Genomic DNA, 20986 nt, shown 5'->3' with positions numbered 1-20986 from the left:
ACGATGACTCAGTGAGATTTACTTTTTACTCTTCTAGAAGGCTTTCAGTATAAATAAACACCAGTCGGAAGGGAGTCTTTTGTCAGACCAGACGACCCGAGCAGGGGTTGAGAAAACACGGGCATCTCAACAATGGCGCCCTGTTAGAGGTGGAAAGGGAGGAGAGGCCCAGAGAAGGGGAAAAACAGGTTTAGACCTGGGTAACCCGAGGAGGGTGCGCCTTCAACCAGGAAGAAGTGTGCCTCTTAAGCACTTCAGGCCGCGCTGTAACCAAGGGTAATAGCGCTTCAGCTCACGGCAGTGTGAAAACCACCTTCTTCCCTAACCAGATAGATCTACGGAGCCTGACTAGGACTAGACAGAAGCCAAGATTCTCCATCCAAGATTCCTTCCCAAGCTCTGCCCCTGACTACTTAAATGTCACTGATCTTGCCCCTAGTTTATTGATGCGGGGCGGGGGAGAGAAGAAGCGGTGAGAGAATCACCTTTCCTATTTTGCGATTGGTAGTATTAGGCTCTAAGTCCCGCCTCCCACGCTGCCGCCAACAGGCTCTCAGAGTTGTCACTCGATTCACTGCATCCGCCCCTCGCCGGGGCCCCGCCCCACTCTGTGGCTGGGATCTCGCGGGAAGAGCGGCGGGTACGGCTGTGTCTCTGTCTCTAAGCTGCGCGCGGAGCGGGAGGGATCTCCTCACACAAGCGCTTCCTCGCGGAGGGGTTGGAGCTGCGGCAGACGCAGGCCTGGGCCGCCCCTTCTCTGCTGCCTCCTTCTCTTCCTCAGGGTTCCCCGGTCCGCTTGCCCTACGACGCTGCCCAGGTGAGGAAGCCCGGAGCGCGTCTCCGCTGAGGAGCGGTCGGGGAGCGGGGACACGGAGCAACCGGGGCAGGCGGGCTCCTGACGGGGGCGGCTCCGCGGGCAGCGCGGCGCTGCCTGGTGTGCGCGAGGCTTGGCGGGGTTCGGAGTGAGGAGGGCGAGGACGCGGTGGGGTGGGATCCGGGTGCGGACGCCCAAGGACGGTGAAGCGGGTGCCAGGGCTTCTCCGTGTTAGGAGGCGGTTTATTGGGGGTCTGGGCTCTCTTCCGGCTTGGGGTTCGGCTGGGTGGCAGCGGTTTGGGTCCCGGGTCTTTGGGGTCGAAGGAGATTTACCAGGATCCTTGAGGTGGTATAGCGGGGTTCCGGGACAAGGGGTCCTTTTATCGCGGTCTCAGGCTCTTTTAGGGACAGAGGATTCAGTTTTAGCAAGGTCCTAGGTCTCTGAAGGGGCAGATGTACGGGGTCTTGGGGGTACTTTGAGCAGGAGTGGGCTTCTTTTCTCACATTCCTGGGATAAAGAAGCAGTGTATTGGGGTTCTGTCTGTTTATCGGGGTCTTCGGGCGGGAGGGCGGTGTATCTGCGTCCTGCAGGGGCCGGGACCGCCTTGGTGGGCTGCTGGGGGCGGAAGGGTTTACGGCGGAGACCAGCGTCTTTATTGGGGTTTCTAGTTTGCCCAGAGGGGGGCGGTAACTTGGCATGGTCCCCAGTTTTTTCGGGGGCGACAGGGCGAGTTAGCGGGTCCCCGGGAGATCTCGAAGGGAGGGCGCGGCTCTGCAGGCGCTGGATCGGCTCGTGGCGGGAAGGGAACTCTGGTGACATCTCGAGTTCACAGTCTGTGGCTGGTCAGCATCCTGGAACAGATCTCTTTCTAGATGAGATTTACTCAATGCTTAGTTGAAGGATTGATTCGTGTTGTTGCCTAGTTGGAGAAATAGTGGGATTGTTCTGCAGTTTTCTTCTCTCTGCCCCGGGATCCCTGTGGGGGCGTGCTGATTTCTCTCCTCTGGGAACCAGAGTGGCAGACAACACCTTAAGTGGGCATGTAGACTTGTAGGTTCTTAAGGCGGCGAATGTCCTCCGGGTGAGCGTGGAAGCCACTGAGGATAGAGAAGGCTGTGCGGTTTTGGCTTCCTTTCCTAGGTTAGGGTCCACTTTGCTGATCCTGCATTATTAGGTCTGTCCTGAAGTCCTGCCCGAGTGTTAGGCAGTCAGGTATGCTGGAAAGTGTGTTCTGGCTTCTCTCTGTCGTTTGAAAAGCATTTGTGTAGAGGAATCGGTTCAAGTTCAGCCTCCAAGTAACGCATTGAAATTCGAAGTTCCAAAGCTAGAGCTTTGCAAAACCGTGGTTTGAGACCTGTAAGGATGGCTAACAGAACACTTTTTAAAGAATCCTGCTTAACAGTTTTATTGTATACAGTTAGTCTTGACTCATATGCAGAGTCCTTGGTAACTAGCCCAAACTTAGATGGAATTCAGATAAAATGACCTGTATACATGCATATGTTCTTTTTTTTTCTTTAAATGTTTAAGTCAGAAAGTCTGCTTTAGCTTGACAGTTCCCCTGGTTAGATAGCTCCTTTATCACAGAGGCCTGTAAATCAAGTCTGATGTGGCTTGATTTGATGGAACCTGTACTTATAGTAATTCTGTAATTTGGGATAAACAGACAAATTTGAGTATGGCAAGGCAGAAAATTTTGCCTGCTTTAATCTTTTTTTTTTTTTTTGAGTGGCAGTTTTCTTTTAATGATATTTCTTTTGATCTTAGAACCAGAAACATTAGTGATAATATATTTAATTCTTGACTTTTATAATCATTTTAAAAAACAAGGCAGCTTCCCTGGTGGTCCTGTGGTTAAGAAGCCACCTGCCAATGCAAGGGACATAGGTTCCATCCCGGAAGACCTGCAACCAAGCCCATGCGCCACAACTGCTGAGACCACTCTCCTAGAGCCTGTGCTGTGCAACAAGAGAAGCCAATGCGATGGGAAGCCCTCGCACCACAGTGAAGACTAGCCCCTGCTCACCGTGACTAGAGAAAGCACATGTACAGCAGTGAAGACCCAGTGCAGCCATAAATAGATAAATTTAAAAATTAAAGGAAAAAAAACAGGGAATTCTATATAGCAATATATAACTCTGAAAAGTTTAAGTGTTTTGGGGTTTTGTTTTAGTTTAGTTTTTGTTTTGGTTGTAAATTAAATCAAAATGCCTGTTTGACTTTTGTAACTATCAAAACTGATCAGTTGAGCAGATGCTTGATAGGAATCACAACCAAAAAAACCCTAAGCAGACCTTTGTTTCCCCATTATTTTTGAAAGCCAATGATAAATTAAGTGGATTTCAGTAACTTTTTAAAAAGGCTGCTTTCATAATTTCTAAGTAAACATACTGATCAACAAGTATTTGATTATCTGCTAGGTGTCACAGCGTGGTGTGTACCTCCATGTACAGTGATTTACAGCTCTCATAAACCTGTATCAAGAGAAAGAGACAACAAATACATAAAATAATTGAGATGCTGATAAGAGAGAAATAGGATAGTTTTGGGGTTCAGCTCACTTAAAAAACATTAACCCCCGATAATATAACTGCTATTAGCATCCTCTGTTATATAAGCATACAATCTGTAAGGATAAACATCAAACTTAAAAGTGTTTGGGGAATTCTTTAGGAGAGAGTTGCAAAGACATGGAAAGGAGTTATTAATTATATGTGCTGTGCTGTGCTGTACTTAGTCACTCAGTCTTGTCCGACTCTTTGGGACACCATGGACCATAGTCCACCAGGCTCCTCCATCCATGGGATTCTCCAGGCAAGAATACTGGAGTGGGTGGGTTGCCATGCCCTCCTCCAGGGAATCTTCCCAACCCAGAGATCAAACCCAGGTCTCCTAAATTGCAGGCGGATTCTTTACTGGAATTATGTGCTTTTATACTATTTGAATTTATTTCAATGAGCAGACATTACTTAGGTGTTAATTAGAGAAGTCTGGAAATTAAAACATTTTGGTCACTGTGCAGATTTGTGAAATGTCGCACAGGCTTTTTGTCAGTGTTGCCACTTCTGTGTGTACTAGTGAAGGAAAAATGTATTTCAGTTATCTAAAATTATAGAAATGGGATGGGGAGGGGAACACAACAGAATAAGAAAAAAGACTAAAGCCCAAATAAAATGTTAAAACATGTTAAAGATGTTGGATCTTTAATTGTATGAAGATAAATTAATCTTTGGCCTTTATTTTAAATTTCTTTTCTTTCTAAAAAAACTTCTTAAAAGTCTTTTTTTAGACTCTCGAGAAGAAAAAGTTGTATTTTTGTGGTGCCCCCTCCTGCTGTGGTGGGGCAGCAGGTCTTTTATTTTGGCACAGGTTTCAGGATGGGATTTTTTTTTTTTGGTCAGACATACGAACATCCAATAGATATGTTTTCTTGTGAGGGATATGAAGCATAAAAATAGTTTTGTAATTCATTATTACACTGCTAAAAAATGATAATACCAGAATGTCTTTTGGATTATCATTCAAAATTCTTAAGTCATAAATGAGACATACTAAACCAGTTTCTCGGAGAAGGCAATGGCACCCCACTCCAGTACTCTTGCCTGGCAAATCCCATGGACGGAGGAGCCTGGTAGGCTGCAGTCCGTGGGGTCACTAAGAGTCGGACATGACTGGGCGACTTCACTTCCACTTTTCACTTTTATGCATTGGAGAAGGAAATGGCAACCCACTCAAGTATTCTTGCCTGGAGAATCCCAGGGACGGGGGAGCCTGATGGGCTGCCGTCTCTGGGGTCGCACAGAGTCGGACACGACTGAAGCGACTTAGCAGCAGCAGCAAGCCAGTTTCTAGAAAGGAAATCATAAGACATGAAATTCTGGTCTCAAACTGTGCTACTAACCATATGATCTTGGATAATTCCTTAGTCTTTCAGGGCCTCAGTTTCCATACATATAAAATGAAAGAAAGAGCAGTCCCTGTCAGTAATCAATATAAACTCTAATGCCAGGGTTTATATTCCATGGTTTTTATATTGCAGATCTACAGTATTACATGTACAAAAACCGATAGATGCTATAAGAGTAGCTAGTTCCCAGGGTACAACTAGTTCCATGTAATTTTTATTTATCATACCTAATTTTAGACCTCTTCTTTTTTAAGATATATAGGAACTATTTAATTCAAGAATATACATTCATGAAGGTAAATGACTTTCTTTTGATAATTTAGCTTTATCTGTTAAAGCTAAATTTTATCTATTATTTTTCTTTCTGATCCCTGGTTCTGTAATGGAGTATCTCTATGATAATGTAATGTCCTTATTTAATTCTGTGTATAGAATGAGGTCTCTAGTGACCCCCTTTACACTACTGCCAAGGTAATTTTTCTAAAATGCAAATATGTTCAGTGTTTTTTTCTTAAAACATACTTCTCCCTTAACTACAGTATTTAGTTCTATGGTTACAAGGCTCTTCATCATCTGGCTCATCTCCTGTATTTCTACCATCATACATCTCAAGCTCCAACTGTATTAATACCATCAGTTTACTGAAAGAGCCATACCGTTTCCTAACTCAGAACCTTCTTATATATTCTCCCTCCTACTCAGAATGCCTTTCCTTCTCCTATCTTGCTGACAGTCTACCGATTTTTCAAGATATAACTTAAGTGCTACCTACTTTTTGACTCTTCTGTGTGCTCTGGTCCTCCCTCTTCCAGCCCCACTGAGTTATTTACTATGTTTTGTTCATTCTTTCCCTTTGTTTATTAGTATGCTGTAATTACGTATGTGTCTCTCTTCCAGGACTCAAAAGCAGGTGTATATTTGTCTTACTGGGGCTTCCCAGGTAGCACAGTGGTAAAGAATCCACCTGCCAATACAGAAGACACAAGAAACGTGGGTTCAATCCCTGGGTCAGAAAGATCCCCTAGAGTAGGAAATGGCAACCTGTTCCAGTATTTTTGCCTGGAAAATTCCATGGACAGAGGAGCCTGGTGGGCTATAGTTCATGGGGTCACAAAGAGTTGGACACGATTGAGCATGCATGCACGCACGCACACACACATTTGTCTCATTATTTATTGAATATCTATTGCTTATTTTACACAACTGGCTCCCATCACAGATTTGAACTCTGAATGTCTGAATTAATTGCAGATCTCAGTATTGCCCTATTTTTCTAAAATGTTGGGCTTTCTAAATTATCTTGTTCTCTTGCCCCTATGACTGCAAACTAATATTAGGTCTATAGTACTTACCCTCATATTTAAGAAGAGAGGTTACCAGCACTGTAGGAGTTAGGTGTTAACTGTTAAACTTGCAGAAAAGTCATGCAGAATTTTGAGGCGAACACTAATCACAATATCTAAAATTGCTAGGGGAGAAGGCAATTGCTAGGAGAGTTGTGAACTGATTTCAGTATTTCAGATCTTGTACATCAGTGATTTGGTGGATATTTTACCATTTCTGCTTTCTGTACAGGAAATGATTGTTGCTGATGTATATGGGTTTTTATATTGGTTTAATAGTTTCTTTATATACATTGGGCTTCCTGGGTAGCTCAAACGGTAAACAATCTGCCTGCAATGCTGAAGACCAGGGTTCAATCCCTTGAAGGAGGGCATGGCAACCCACTCCAGTATTCTTGCCTGGAGAATCCCATGGACATAGAAGTCTGTCTGGCAGGCTGCAGTCCATGGGGTTGCACAGAGTCAGACATAACTGAGCGATGAACACTTTCACACTTTCACTTTACATACATTACCTTTCATTCTCAAAACAAATCCTAAAAATTTAATTTTCTCAAGAAGTTAAGAAGCAGGCTATAACTAGCTCCAGGTCTGTCTAAATCCAGATTCTGTGCTTTTTAGAAATACTACATTGATTCATGTTGATACTTGGCAGAAAACAACAAAACTTTGTAAAGTAATTGTCCTTTAAACTAAAAAAAAAAATACTACATTGCTTTCTGTATATGAATTCTTAGTGTATTTATAACTATTAATAGATATTTTACTCATTTTATAAATTTAAGAAGTAGATTATAAGGTTTATCCATTCAGCTTTTTTGAAAAAAAGCTGAAGTAGAACATTTGAAATTGATTGGAGTTTAGAGACCACTTAATCCAGCTCCTAGAGTTAACATGTGAGGAAACTGGCATACACGAGAATAGTTAAATGACTTATTCAAGATCACACAGCTTTGTACTTGGTTAAGATTTGTTGTTGTTATTAAGCTTGTTATGACCATTGGTGTTGTAAAACTATTATTTGAAAGAAAAGCAAGTGCCTGATTCTCGCCCCACCCTCCCACTCCCAAGGCCAAGGAAAAAAGCCTAGAGTGGCTTTCAGAAAAATGATGATAAGGATCTCAGAGTCTTAAGGACATGGCTCAGAGAAAATCCTGACTTTGGATTATGACACATGGAGACATCTCATTGCCTCTTCACTCACATAGTTCCCTAGACTTGGTTTCTTTCCTTCCTCTTTTTTATTTTCAAAAATATATTCATAGCTTACTGATCTCCCTGATCAAGTTATTAGCAGCAGCCTAATAACCAGTAACTGTTTACATGCCAACCATGTAACTAATAGGGATACAGAAAAGCATAAAATCTAGTCAATGCCTTGAAGAGGCTTAGTTTATTGGGAGTGGGAGGCAGTAAGTATTTAACTGCAATGCAGTATATAAAGATGCAACTCCAGAAGCTCAGAAGAAGGTAAATGTGGACTGCGCTAGTGGTTGTAGAAGTTTCTATGTAGAAAAGATTTGGTTTAAGTTAGTGTTTAAATGAAGAGTTGGAGGGAAAGACTAAGGAAAAGAATATCTGGCCGTGTGTGTAATTTTTTTTTTTTTAGTGTAACCCATGTTCACATCCCTTCAGCTGCAGTGGCCTCCTTGTTGTTTTGGAAGGCCTGGAACATATTCTTCCAGATATCTGTATGTCTCCCTCCCTTCCTTCCTTCAGGTCTGAATTAAGGTATCACCCCTTCTGTAAAAGTCTGCCTTGTTAAAATTACAGCATCCCTCCCATGCATACCCTTCTATCCCTTTTCCTTGCTTTGTGTCTTTTTTTATGCTTTCCTGGAGTCCCACATGGAGAAGGCAATGGCCACCCATTCCAGTACTCTTGCCTGGAAAATCCCATGGACAGAGGAGCCTGGTGGGCTGCAGTCCATGGGGTCGCACAGAGTTGGACACGACTGAAGTGACTTAGCAGTAGTAGCAGCAGTCCCACATACTTTGTGTTTTTATTATCTTTCTACTATATATCCCCTACTATAACATAAGATCCATGAGGGCAGGGATTTTTACCCATTTTATCCCCAGCACCCAGAATGTTACCTGTTACAAAGTAGCTGCTCACATATTTGTTAAATGAATACAACAATCAAACTTTAAAGCAGTAAGATTGTTTGATCTAACCTCCCTCTTTCTTGCTGGCTGGCATGGAGCGAGAGGAACTTTCTTTTCCATTAAAAAATTTTTTTTCCTAATACTTAAATTGTATACAGTATATAAATCATGATATAAGAACGTCTACATATGTCATTGTGTAATCACCAAGAACAAGTATAGAATACTTCTATGACCTTAGCAATTTTTCTTATTCCTCCTAGTCAGTACTTCCCAAAGGTAACCACTATTCTGACTTCTATCACAATAGATTAGTTTTGTTTTTCTTGACTGAAGTGACTTAGCAGCAACAGCAGCAAACTTCGGATAAATGGAACCAAATCATTTTTTAAGTTAGCAGGACTTCATTCTTTTTCATTGCTGTGTAGCATTCTATTGTATGAATATATATGTATATGTACATATGTGTTGTTGTTGTACTGTTTATAGACATTTGGGCTATTTTCAGGTTTTAACTTCTAGGAACAAAGCTTCTAAGAACAATTTTGTACCTATCTTTTTGTGGACATAAAGATTCATTTCTTATCTAAAATAGTTAACCTTTCTGTGTATGTGTGTGTGTGTGTGTGTGTGTGTGTATAGTGCTGTTGTTATTTAGTCACTAAGCTGTGTCCAACTCTTTTGCAACCCATGGACTCTAGCCCACCAGTCTCCTCTGTCCATGGGATTTCCCAGGCAAGAATACTGGAGTGGGTTGCTATTTCCTTCTTCAGGGGATCTTCCTGACCCAGGGCTTGAACCCACATCTCCTGCATTGACAGGCAGATTCTTTACCACTGAGCCACCAGGGAGCCCATATATAGAAAGATAGATACATCTTCACATAAAATTCTTAATTCCGTGTGGTCCTTAGCACATGCTGAAAAGTGAAAGTGTGTTAGTTGCTCAGTCGTGTCTGACTCTTTACAGCCGCATGGACAGTAGCCTGCAGATTCTTCTGTTCTTGGGATTCTCCAGGTAAGAATACTGGAGTGGGTTGCCATTCCTTTCTCCAGAGGAACTTCCTGATCCAAGGATTGAACCCAGGTCTCCTACTTGCAGGCAGAAGCATCTAGCACATACTAGATGATCATTACATGATTGAAGATAAATTATTGACTAATCATGTACTGTAAGATGATCTCAAACTTATTAAAAAATGTTGGAGAACAGCTTCTGGTCCATATTTTTGTTCTTACATCTGACATAAAACATGTAGCACTTAACTTTGTCCAGATTCTACACATTTCTCTTTCCTTTCAGTTAACTTTTTTAAAAACCATATTGTTTATTAGTTGCTGCCCCTTTTCCAGAAGATGGGTGAAATATATCCAGAAAAGAGAAAATTTAAAATAGTTAATTTTAAGGTGTGAGTTTCAGAACTGGTTGACAGTTTTTTATTTTCTCAACATTAAAATGTCATTTCTTTTCAACAATTTGGTTCTACTATATGTATTTTATATATATGTGTGTATATATTATATATATGTGTGTGTGTGTGTGCATATATATATATATTTTACTATTCTATACAGTTTGAAATCATTTATATGAATGCATAAGTTATGTTTTGGGATATGTCAAGTAAAGGCTTTCTTTGATTGTGTGCGTGCTTAGTCGCTCAGTCGTGTCCAACTCTTTGAGACCCAAGGACTGTAGCCCGCCAGGCTCCTCTGTCCATGGAATTCTCCAGGCAAGAATACTGGAGTAGGTAGCCATTCCCTTCTCCAGGGGACCTACTTGACCCAGGGATTGAACCCAAGTCTCCCACATTGCAGGCAGGTTCTTTACCATCTAAGCTACCAGGGAGTAATTTTAGAAATGGCTTTAGTTGGTGAAGAATGCAAATGAGAGCCCCTATGGTAATAAAAGAGATCATGAGAAATATTTTTCTAATTTTGGGGAAGCTTTCAGTTCTCTTTTGAAGTGATTTCTTAGCTAAGACTTGAAAGATGAGTAGGAAACAAGGTGGATGAGATACTCAGCAGGGAATGGGGTAAAAGCACTGTAGGTGGGGAGCTGCATTTGCAGAGGGAGAGCAGGATAGATTTGGGAATCTGCAGACAATTCAGGAGGGTTAAAGCATGTTTTTCAAGCTGTAGTGTGAGTATGAATCTCCTGGAAGGAGTGCAGCTCAGGAATTTGGAGTTCTTACATGTTCACAGGTAGTGGAGATGTTGTGGTTCCAGGATCACACTTTGCAAACCACTGGGCCGGAGCCTGGGAAGCAAGAGAGAAGGAAGGAGTTGGGAGTGAAAGCAGGGACCATATCATGGAGGATCTTATAACTAATATAAGGAATTTGAACTTAAGCAGTGGTATCCTACTGAAGAGTGCTAAGCAGAAAGGTGAGCTTATGAGATTTTTTATTTTCTTGGGGGCAGTAGTGGTGGAGTAGTGGAAATAATCTTTCGAGGTAAACTCAATCTCCATTTGAAACTATACAGATTAATGTCTGAGAAATTACAGTTAACCCATCCATTAATAATTACTGTTTCTTCCCACTAGCAGATTCAGTTCTTTTAAAGGGAAAGTTTGGTTTTATTTATTAATTTAGATGTTATATGTTTAATCAGTTTTTTCTTCCAGGGATATTCTTGTTTGTAATAAAATAAGTATTATTACAATTTAACTCATAATTACATTGTTAACCTTGTTTGATAGAATTTGATTTTTGTTCATGTTGTACTGTGTAATAGTCCAGAGTCTTCTTTTTTATTGATTAAAAAATAACCTAGCCGGTAGTGCTTATTGTATAGTAGGAGTGATCTTAATGATACTTAGTAATTTGAGTTAGGTTCTCATCAGCTTTCATAAATGTTATTAATTAGAAAGTTTTATTTCATCTGTTTAAATATCACATCAGTTTTGCAGTATTATAAACTTAAGAATGTGTGTGTGTATAGCTTGTTTTTTCCCGCCTAATTTTATAGGTTTCTAGGGACTCATTTTAAATACTTGGAGAAATGCAAAACACAAAATCTAATGCTTCAGCTCAAATATAAGCTTAACTAACATAATGGTACACAGTCTTCCTCATTCCATGAATATATTGACTCATTTGTATACTATTTATCCTCCTATCATGACTTTATATAATAAAATTTTCCTACTTTGTTAAAATTGCTTCAAAACTGAATTTTTAATAGCAGCATAAAATTCTGTTGAATGAATGTGTAATGATTTAACCATTCCCAATTATTGAATATTTTTTTCCTCTTCGGAGAACACTGAAGAAAATCTTTGTGCAGAAATGTTTCTCCATACTTGATTATTTTCTTAGGATAAGAATAAAAATGTTTAGTCAAAAGCTAAGACCTTAAAAAAATTAAACATTGCCATATTATTATCTAGAAAGGTTATCCCAATTTACATACCAGTATCAGTATTACTCTTACAAACCTTTTCTAGGGAATTCCCTGGCAGTCTAGTGGTTAGGACTCCAGGTTTCCACTGTAGAGGGCATGATTTGAGTCCCTGGTCAGGGAACCAAGATCCCTCATGCTGTGTAGTGTGGCCCCCAAATAAATAAATTAAAAAATTTTTTGAATCCAAATTTAATAAGCAAAAATGATCTGACTTTGTATTTCTTTGATTATAATTGAAGAGCATTGCAAAAATTTTTTTAAAGTTACCCATTAAATGAAAAAATTTTAAAAAGAAAACCACATGCATTATTTATAAGGTAAAATATTTTAACTAGAATTAATGTTTTATTATAGTAGTTTTTTCTGTTAATAGATACATTAATTTCTTGAATAGTTATTTAAAAAACTTACAAAATTCAAGGACCCAAACAGTTGCCCCAGAGACAACTACTGTTACCACTTTTTTATAGGTACTTCCAAGGTATTGTAAATCAAGTGTGTGTGTGTGCCAAAACATTAGACAAATTATAGAGAACATTCATTAAAATACTGTCTAGTTCAGATGTGGTATTGTGTACTAAATTGTGTACTAAAAATTAGAAAGGGTCTAAAAATGATTAGTATCTGGCTACTGGCCCAGAAGGAAGAAAAGCAGGGTCTGGCAGCATTTGGCTGTAATTTTCTATAAGACAAGTGGCCTTAGCTCTTTTTATTATTGGATCAATTCTTTGACAGTAGCACTTCTGTTTATAGTACTGATTCTGTAGTACTATTCCAAAAAGGAAAGCCAAGTTTTTGAAAATTAGACAGTTGATGCCTGAAAGAAACTCTTCAAAGTACAAAAGCTATTTTGAGATACTTAGGGGCAAGATACTTTGTCCTTAGGTATTTTAGGATTTCTTTGGCAAGTACAGTTTTAGCAGAATTTTCATGACTTTGTTGCTTAACAGTGAAAGTTTGAGCTTGAATAGTTATAAATGAAATTCATCATTTCCCTGAACTCTTATTTCCTAATTCGAAAACCAATCAGCCATGATACAAAGTATTTTAAAATATACTTTTAAAAGATTTTCATGCTAATAGTTTAAGTACTAATTTGTCTCATACAGTCAAAAATCTTTTTGAGCTTGACTTGGAGGCTGCTGCTAAATAAATGATTTGAGCAATAAGAATCAGAAGGTTTAATTGATTGTACAGAACTTTAGAGCTTTAGGGAAAGGATGATTGCTTTGGGGAGAGATTTTTTTTTTTTTTTTAAGCCCTTGTTTCTAAAAATAAAATTTTAAATGTCTAAAAAAAAAATTAAAAAAAATTGTTTACTGAATACCAACTCTTTGGGGCCCAAGATAAGTTAGGGGTATTATGAGAGTTTCTATTTGCTGGAATTCATGTCTCCTATTTCAGATTAATTATAAGGCTGTAAATGCTGCTAAAGAATTTGCACCTACTAGTGGTTGGTAATATTTGAGTGGTTTTAAGAAAACCTTCCCTTGTGACTCAGCTAGTAAAGAATCTGCCTCAGCACGGGAGACCTGGGTTTGATCCCTGGGTTGGGAAGATCCCCTGAAGAAGGGAAAGGCTACCCACCCCAGATTCAAAAAGCTCAAAAAGATTCTGGCCTGGAGAATTCCATGGACTGTATGGTCCATGGGGTCTCAAAGAGTCAGACATGACTGAGTGACTTTCACTTCGTTTTAAGAAAACCAGAGGCAGGAAAAGATCTTCTTGATTAAAAAAATTTTTAATTTGGAAATAGTTATATATCTGTATATATATTACAGAATATAGAGAATTGCATAGTATAAAGAATTCCTGTATACCTTTCACCCAGCTTTCTCCTAATGTTAACATCTTGTGTAACCATGGCAGATTTATTAAGAATGAGGAATTAATCCTGATTTTTAAAAAGAATACAACAAACTTTTTTTTAACACCTGTTATAAAAGAGTGTTTTGGCTGCTGATACACAATGTTGGAAAAGAAGTAAATGTTGCGGGTAATAATAATAAACTGATGATCTTAGTGTCATTCCTGAACAAATTCTCAGATTATTGAACATATATATTTTGGTATATAATATTTTATATATTTTGGTTTATTTTGGTATATATTTAGAAGACACTAATCACTGGGAGCCAGCTTGGGGTCACAGAGAATAAGTCATGCCACACTAGCCTCACTTGTGGTGCTAGTGGTAAAGAATCCACCTGCCAATGCAGGAGACATAAGAGACATGGTTTCGATCCCTGGGTCAGAAGGATCCTCTGGAGGAGGGCATAGCAACCCAATCCAGTATTCTTGCCTGGAGAATCCCATGGACAGTGGAGCCTGGTGGGCTACAGTCCATGTAGTCGCAAAGAATCAGACACGACTGAAGTGACTTAGCACACACGTAAACTGGTAGGTACATCAGGAGATGCTCTAGCCATAATATATTTAGAATTATAGCTACGTTTGTTGGATTTTAAATTTTGTTCAGGGTAGACTTAAACACCTTATGTAGATTGCCTCATTTAGCCCTGTTTTACAAATGAGGAAAAGGACCGCAAAAGTTATACAGATAGCATTTGATAGCCTTTTATCATATTTTTGTATGATGGCTGAGATTATCAGCTTCTCATAGCAAAATTTAGGCTTAGACTAAAGAAAGTGGCGAAAACCCCTAGGCCAGGCAGGTATGACTTAAATCAAATCTCCTATGAATATACAGGGATCAGATCTAGTAAACAGTGTGCCTAAAGAACTATGGATGGAGGTCTGTAATATTGTACAGGAGGCAGCGAACAAAACCATCCCAAAGAAAAAGAAAAACAGGACAGCAAAGCAGTTATCTAAGGAGGCTTTACAGATAGCTGAAGAAAGAAGAGAAGCAAAAAGCAGAGGAGAAAGGGAAAGGTACATCCAACTAAACTCAGAGATCCAAAGAAATAGCAAAGAAAGACAAGAAGGCCTTTTTCAATGAATAGTGCATAAAAATAGAAGAAAACAACAGAAGGGGAAAGACTAGGGATCTCTTCAGGAAAATTGGAAGTATCAAGGGGACATTTTGCCCAAAGATGGACACAATGAAAGAGAGAAACGGTAGAGACTTCGTAGATGCAGACGAGATCAAGAAGAGATGGAAAGAATACATAGAAGAACTGTGCGAAAAAGATCTTAACGAATCGGATAACTATGATGGTGTGGTCTGTCATCCAGAGCCAGACATTCTGGAGTGTGAAGCGTTGTGGGCCTTACGAAGGACTGCTGCCAATAAAGCTAGTGGATGCAATGGAATTCCAGTAGAGCTATTCAAAACCCTAAAGGATGATGGTATCAGAGTGTTGGCATTCAATATGTCAGCAAATCTGGAAGACCCAGCAGTGGCCATAGGACTGGAAAAGAGCAGTCCTCATCCCATTTCCCAAGAAGGGTAGTATTAAAGAATGTTCAAACTGTTGGACAATTGTGCTTGTCTCCCATGCTAGTAAGGTCATGCTTAAAATCTTGCATGCTAGGCTTCAGCATTATGTGAACCACCAACTTCCAGATTTACAAGCTGGGTTTAGAAAAGGCAGAAGAACCAAAGATCAGATTGCCAACATTCGATGGATCATAAAGAAAGCAAGGGAATTCCAGAAAAAAGAATCTTCCTCTGTTTCATCGACTATGCTAAAGCCTTTGGCTATGTGGATTATAACAAACTCTGGAAAGCTCTTACAGAGATGAAAATACCAGACCATCTTACCTGTCTTCTGAGAAGCAGCAGGTAGAACCCTGTGTGGAACAACTGATTGGTTCAGGATTAAGAAAGGAGTAGGACAGGGCTGTCTGATGTCACCATGTTTATTTAACCTGAATACTGAGCACATCATGAGAAATGCTGGGTTGGATGAGTTACAAGCTATAATCAAGATGGGAAACATCAACAATGTCAGATGTTCTAGTGCTCTAATGGCAGAAAGCAAAGAGGAACTAAAGAGCCTCTTGATGAGGGTGAAAAAAGAGAGCGAAAAAACTGGCTTAAAACTCAGTATTAAAAAAACTAAGATCATGGCATCAGGTCTCATCACTTCATGGCAAATAGAAGGGGAAAAGGAGGAAGAAGTGACAGATTCCTCTCTTGGGCTCTAAAATCATTGTGGATGGTGACTGCAGCCATGAAATCAGAAGACGATTACTTCTTGGCAGGAAAGCTGTGACAAACCTACACAAGTTGTTGAAAACCAGAGACTTTACTTTGCCGAAAAAGGTCCGTATAGTCAAGGCTATGGTCTTCCCAGTGGTCACGTACAGTTGTGAGAGCTGGACTGTAAAGAAGGCAGAGTGCCAAAGATTGATGTCTTCGAACTGTGATGCTGGAGAAGACTCTTGAGATCCCTCGGACAGCAAGGAGATCAAACCAGTAATGGTAATGAAACACCAAAAATCTATAATAGACACACACACACACACACACACAAAGAAAAGAATCCAGATATAATCCAAAGAATTTATCTTTGTTCAATTTAGTATTCATTATATTGCCAGAAGCCCTGAAAGTGAAAGTGGATCAGGCTGTCCAACTTTGCAAGCTCATGGACTATACAGTCCATGTTTTCTCTAGGCCAGGATACTGGAATGGGTAGCTGTTCCCTTCCCCAGGGGGTCTTCCCAACTCAGGGATCGAACCCAGGTCTCCCACATTGCAGGGGTATTCTGTACCAGCTGAGTCATTCAGTTCAGTCGCTCAGTTGTGTCTGACTCTTTGCAACCCCATGAACTGCAGCACGCCAGGCCTCCCTGTCCATCACCAACTCCCGGAGTTTACCCAAACTCAGGTCCATTGAGTCGGTGATGGCCATCTAACCATTTCATCCTTTGTCGTCCCCTTCTCCTCCTGCCTTCAATCTTTCCCAGCATCAGGGTCTTTTCAAATGAGTCAGCTCTTCGCATCAGGTGGCTAAAGTACTGGAGTTTCAGCTTTAGCATCATTCCTTCCAAAGAACACCCAGGACTGATCTCCTTTAGAATGGACTGGTTGGATCTCCTTGCAGTCCAGGGGACTCTCAAGAGTCTTCTCCAACACCACAGTTCAGAAGCATCAATTCTTCGGTGCTCAGCCATCTTTATAGTCCAACTCTCACATCCGTACTACTGGAAAAACCATAGCTTTTTAATACTGCTGTCTAGGTTTGTCATAGCTTTCCTTCCAAGGAGCAAGCATCTTTTAATTTCATGGCTGCAGTCAGCATCTGCAATGATTTTGGAGCCCAAGAAAATAAAGTCTGTCACTCTTTACACTGCTTCCCCATCTATTTGCCATGAAGTGATGGGACTGGATGCCATCCCTGGTCTTTGGTTTTTGAATGTTGAGTTTTAATTTAAACCAGCTTTTTCACAATCCTCTTTCACCTTCATCAAGAAGCTCTTTAGTTCCTCTTCACTTTCTGCTGTAAGAGTGGTGTCATCTGCATATCTGAGGTTGTTAATATTTCTCCCGCAATCTTGATTCCAGCATGTGCTTCATCCAGCCTGTCATTTCGCATGATGTGCTCCGCATCTAAGTTAAATAAGCAGGGTGACAATATACAGCCTTGATGTACTCCTTTCCCAATTTGGAACCAGTCAGTCGTTCCATGTCCATTTCTGTTGCTTCTTGACCTGCGTATAGGTTTCTCAGGAGGCAGGTAAGGTGGTATGGTGCTCTTTTTATACTTACTGAATTTTTCTTTTTGGTCAAGAGTGTATTGTAAAAAGTTTTTTTTGTTTTTTTTTTTTAAATTTTGAAGTAATTATAGCTTCATAGGAACTTCCAAAATTAGTATAGAGAGGTCCTACGTATCTTTTATCCAATTGCCCTCAATGGTAACATTTTAAATAACTGTAATACAATATCAAAACCAGGAAATTGACATTAGTACAATCTACAGATCTTACTCCTGTTTGACCAGTTTTGCATATTTTCATTTGCATATATGATTCTTTGCAATTTTATCAAGTATGCATACATTTTCAGTTGCTTCAGTTATTCTCATGCTTTGCAACCACGTGGACTGTAGCCTGCCAGGCTCCTCTGTCCGTGGGATTCTCCAGGCAAGAATACTGGAGTGGGTTGCCATGCCCTCCTCCAGGGGATCTTCCCGACTCAGGGATTGAACCCACATCTCCTGCAGCTCCTGCATTGCAGGTGGGTTCTTACTGCTGAGCCACGGGGGAAGCCCCTTTATTAAGTGTAGCTCTGAATAATCACCATCACAATTGAGATACAGTACTATTCCATCACCAAAAAGATCCTCTAACCTCTGCCAACCACTTATCTGTCTCCATTACTGTTTTGTCATTTCCAGATGTTATATGAGTGAAATCATACAGTATGTAACCTTGGAGATTGGCATTTTAAAAATTCAGCATAGTTCCCTTGAAATCCATCCAAATTTTTACATGTGGTGTAATCCTTGGTGTTCTGTCTCTCTGTACTCACTTTGTACTTCTCTGGTACTGTATTCTGTTAACTCTAGTTGCCTTTGTCTTTCAGACTTTCAGCTCCATTTAAACTCAGAGTGTGTTGTGCTCTGCCTCAGTTCTCCCTTCCTGCACCATGGGTTGGAAACTCTCAAGGCTGGAAGGGGAACATAAGGCTAATAATAGGGCTTATCTTTAATTGTTTCTCATTTTGGGGATCACTGCCCTGCATTGCCTGATAGCCAATGTCTTGAAACTGTTCAATATATTTTCTTTTTCTATTTTCACACTAGAGAGTAAATTCAGTCCTTGTTTCTCTGTTTTGGTTAGAAATTAAGATTTTAGTTTTGTTTTTATTTTTTATTTTATTTTTTTACTGTGTCAGTACATCTTGACAAGCCAATGAGCTTAGCCCACTTGAACTGAAAATGTCTGGCACATATATGTTATTTACTAGTTGACTTATCGTACATTGTCCTGGATTAAATAAAACAGTAGTGTAAAGCTGCAGTCTTTCTAAATAATGACACATTTTGTCTTGTTGTCATTGTTCAGTCGCTAAATTGTGTCCGACTGTTTATTACCCAGTAAACTGCAAACACACCAGGTTACCCTGTCCTTCACTGTCTCCCGGTGTTTGCTCAAATTCATGTCCATTGAGTTGATGATGCTATCTAGCCATTTCATCCTCTGCTAACACCTTCTCCTTTTGCCTTCATTCTTTCCCAACATCAGGGTCTTTTCCAGCCAGTCGGTTGTTCGCATCAGGTGGCCAAAATATTGGAGCTTCAACTTCAGTATCAGTCCTTCCAATGAATATTCAGGACTGATTTCCTTTAGGATCGACTGGTTTGATCTCCTTGTCATTCAAGGGACTCTCAGGAGTCTTCTCCAACACCATAGTTCACAAGCATCAATTCTTCGCCATTCAGCTTTCTTTATGGTCCAACTCTCACATCCATACATGACTACTGGAAAACCATAGCTTTGACTATATAGACCTTTGTTGGCAAAATGATGTCTCTGCTTTTTAATACGCTTTCTAGATTTGTCATAGTTTTTCTTCTAAGGTCCCTGGTAGCTCAGCTGGTAAAGAATCCGCCTGCAGTGCAAGAGACCCCAGTTCGACACCTGGGTCAAGAAGATTCCCTGGAGAAGGGATAGGCTACCCAGTCCAGTATTCTTGGGCTTCCCTGGTGGCTCAGATGGTAAAGAATCCGCCTGCAATGTTGAAGACCTGGGTTTGATCCCTGGGTTGGGAAAATTCCCCTGGAGAAGGGAACAGCTACCCACTCCAGTATTCTTGCCTGAAGAATTTCATGGACAGAGGAGCCTGACAGGCTACAGCCCATGGGGTTGCAAAGAATCAGACACGACTGAGCAACTTTGACACTTTATTCTAAGGAGCAAGCATCTTTTAATTTCATGGCTGCAGTCACCTTCTGCAGTGATTTTGGAGCCCAGGAAAATAAAGTCTGTCACTGTTTCCAGTGTTTCTCCATCTGTTTCCCATGAAGTGATGGGACCGATGCCCTGATCTTTGTTCTTTGAATGTTGAGTTTATATCAGCTTTTTCACTCCTCTCTGACCCTCATCAAGAGGCTCTTTAGTTCCTCTTCACTTTCTGTCAGTAGAGTGGTATCTGATATTGTTCATATTTCTCCTAGCAGTCTTAATTCCAGCTTGTGCTTCATCCGGCTCGGCATTTCGCGTGATATACTGTGCATATAAGTTAAATAGGCAGGGTGACAATATACTGCCTTGACATACTCCTTTCCCAACCTTGAACCAGTCCATTGTTCCATGTCCAGTTGTAACTGTTGCTTCTTGACCTGCATACAGGTTCTCAGGAGACAAATAAGGTGGTCTGGTATTCCCCTCTGTTTAAGAATTTTCCACAGTATGTTGTGATTCACAGAGTCAAAGGCTTTAGCATAATCAATGAATCAGAAGTAGATGTTTTTCTGGAATTCAGTTGCTTTCTCCATGATCTAACCAGTGTTGGCAATTTGATCTCTGGTTCCTCTGCTTTGCTAAACCCAGCTTATATTAAATATGTATATGCTTCTCTTAAGAATGGAAATGTTATCATTTATTAGTGATAATAGCCAAAATATATATAAAAAAAAAAGACTAGAAAGAAAAATAAGAGAAAAAAATTTCGTCATTTAAGGGAAAGAACAGATTTTTTTTTCAAAATTAATTTTTAGAATGTGGAAGTATTTGTGTGAATACTAAGTATATAATATTTAAATAACCACACAACATCTGTGTGCAATTAGAGTATTTACATTTTGCCTGCTATAACCTCACTTGCTTTTTGCAGTGTTAATCTTATTATCAGTTTACTGGAATATATTTGTAGAACACAAAAACCAACTGTATTTCCTGCCTCCAAGACCAGCCACTGTTTACTGTTGGGTTTGTTTTCTTCTGTTGTTTTTCCTATGCACTGTTTTTTTATCTGTGCCTTTAAACATACAAACAAAAGGTATTATTATGCATGTATAATTTTTAAATTTTGCTCTTTTACCAACATTCATGAACATTTTTCCATATGATAAAACATTTTTGAAAGCAAGGTTTTTTTGATGTTTGTCCAGTGTTCCATTGTTTATAGTAAATAAACCAGTTTCCCTGTTGTTAAATGAGCAATCTCACCAGTGACCAAGGGCTGAAAATAAAACATAACTGTGCCTCCATGAGAGGCATTCAAGTAAAGTGAACGATTGTAACTTCTTTCTTCTCTCTTGGTGCTGTATGCTCTCTGTCTTTGCTTCTTTTTGCATGCCTATCCCTTTCTTTTTTCTGCATTGTAGGTCCCTCTGTATCCTTATATTATCTGTTACCTCATAACTTTGGGTTGTACATGGTTTGACTTGCCATGGCACTAACTCCAGCTCTCAATATGTTTCCTCTTACTTCCAAGGTCACTATATTTAACTTAGTCACTGTCTTTGTGTCATTTTCCAAATTACAGGGA

General features: G+C 39.9%; 1 protein-coding gene across 4 annotated transcripts in view; it reads left to right on the top strand.

Annotated features, from left to right (window-relative positions):
• Positions 1-656: 656 nt before the first annotated feature.
• GLCE (glucuronic acid epimerase) overlaps positions 657-20986 on the top strand; it is a 109644-nt gene continuing 89314 nt past the window's right edge. For all 4 annotated transcript variants that reach the window (XM_086322795.1, XM_086322792.1, XM_086322793.1 and 1 more), the window contains exon 1: positions 657-817. The gene's annotated coding sequence lies outside the window, so the exon portion shown is untranslated. The remainder of the gene's footprint in view (positions 818-20986) is intronic.

Source organism: Bos grunniens, chromosome 10 (assembly GCF_055505025.1).
Source record: "Bos grunniens cultivar Pamir isolate PY7600 chromosome 10, Bosgru_T2T1.0, whole genome shotgun sequence".
Taxonomy (NCBI): domain Eukaryota; kingdom Metazoa; phylum Chordata; class Mammalia; order Artiodactyla; family Bovidae; genus Bos; species Bos grunniens.
Note: the sequence above shows the minus strand (reverse complement) of the source record. Positions and strands in the feature narration are given on the sequence as shown.